This window comes from Myotis davidii, unplaced genomic scaffold, assembly GCF_000327345.1.
Source record: "Myotis davidii unplaced genomic scaffold, ASM32734v1 scaffold36, whole genome shotgun sequence".
NCBI lineage: Eukaryota > Metazoa > Chordata > Mammalia > Chiroptera > Vespertilionidae > Myotis > Myotis davidii.
In genome coordinates this window covers 2,713,011-2,714,256 of record NW_006287829.1, presented here as the reverse complement: position 1 = coordinate 2,714,256, position 1,246 = coordinate 2,713,011, and the positions used below count along the sequence as shown (strand labels likewise).

At 44.7% G+C, this 1,246-nt stretch overlaps 1 pseudogene; it reads left to right on the top strand.

Annotated features, from left to right (window-relative positions):
* Positions 1 to 850: 850 nt before the first annotated feature.
* On the top strand, positions 851 to 1,241 carry LOC102770552 (annotated as a pseudogene).
* The last annotated feature ends 5 nt before the right edge of the window (positions 1,242 to 1,246 follow it).

Here is a 1,246-nt window from a genome sequence, read left to right as displayed (position 1 = left end):
ACAATTACTTCATAACCCTGCACTATTTTCTTGAACTTACTGACCAAATTTAGCTTCCTTAGCTTTGACTTTGGGTATTACCTTAACATTTGGGTTACCGTAAAATACATCTTTTGGCTCTTTCCAAAGAGCGTAGTTTCAGCATCTACTCTTCAAACCTGGCAGTAGTTACCCACCACAGCTCTGTTATCCCCAAACTCCATTGAAGAGCAATCACAGAATTTATTTTAATGATGCCTACTAGACAAAAAAAGAAAAAAAAAAAGTTGTATCGAAATTGTATTTAACTACAGGTTTATAAGGGCTTCTTGATGTATACGGATAATGTCTCAAGTCTATGTAAATATTTGTCATACCTACCTTTTATTGATTTTGTACTCTTCTGTGCTTTTATGTGTTTATTCCTTATAACAAATTTATGAGGTGTGATCCCATCCATACTTTAGCTGGTTAAACTGAGATGCAAGAAGCTAAGTAATATGCCTAATGCCACTGTTGCAGTAATTGCTGGGACTGGGATTCTGCCCTGGTCACTCAGCTTCACAGCTTAAGGGTCAAGCCTATGATTCCTCACCATTATGGCACCCGGTTATCAGACTAGAACCTCTAAAATCCCATTTGTCTACTACTTTGAATCAAATGATACATTCAGTGTTTTCTATTTTAAGATTATGGGATCAAATATTTTAAGAGTGGATAGTGCCCTCGGAGGTCCTGGATCTGTTTCTTGCTTCACAGTGTTTGGAGGGAACACACCCAGGGATGCCCCTTCTTCCAGCCTCTGACGACCCTCCAGCATCTTATCCAGTCACCACCTTCAGAACCAAGACCAGCCAACATGCCATTTTTTTTTCTACCTCAACTCCTTATTGCCAAGCAACCATGAGCTCCCAAATTCGTTGGAATTATTCCACCCAGGTGGAGGCTGCAGTCAACCACCTGGCCAACCTGTACCGGCACACCTTTCACACCTACCTCTCTCGGGGCTTCTATTTCCACGGGGATGATGTGGCTCTCGAGGACATGGGCCACCTCTTCCGAGAGTTGGCAGAGAAGAAGTGCGAAGGTGCTGGGAGTCTCTTAAAGTTGCAAAACAAGCACAGTGGCCGCATTCTCTTCCAGGATGTGCTGGAGCCTCCCCAGGACGAGTGGGCAAAACTCAGGACACCATGGAAGCCGCCCTGGCCTGGGAGAGGAACCTGAACCAGGCCCTTGTGGAGCTGCCGGCCCTGGGTTCTACCTGCGC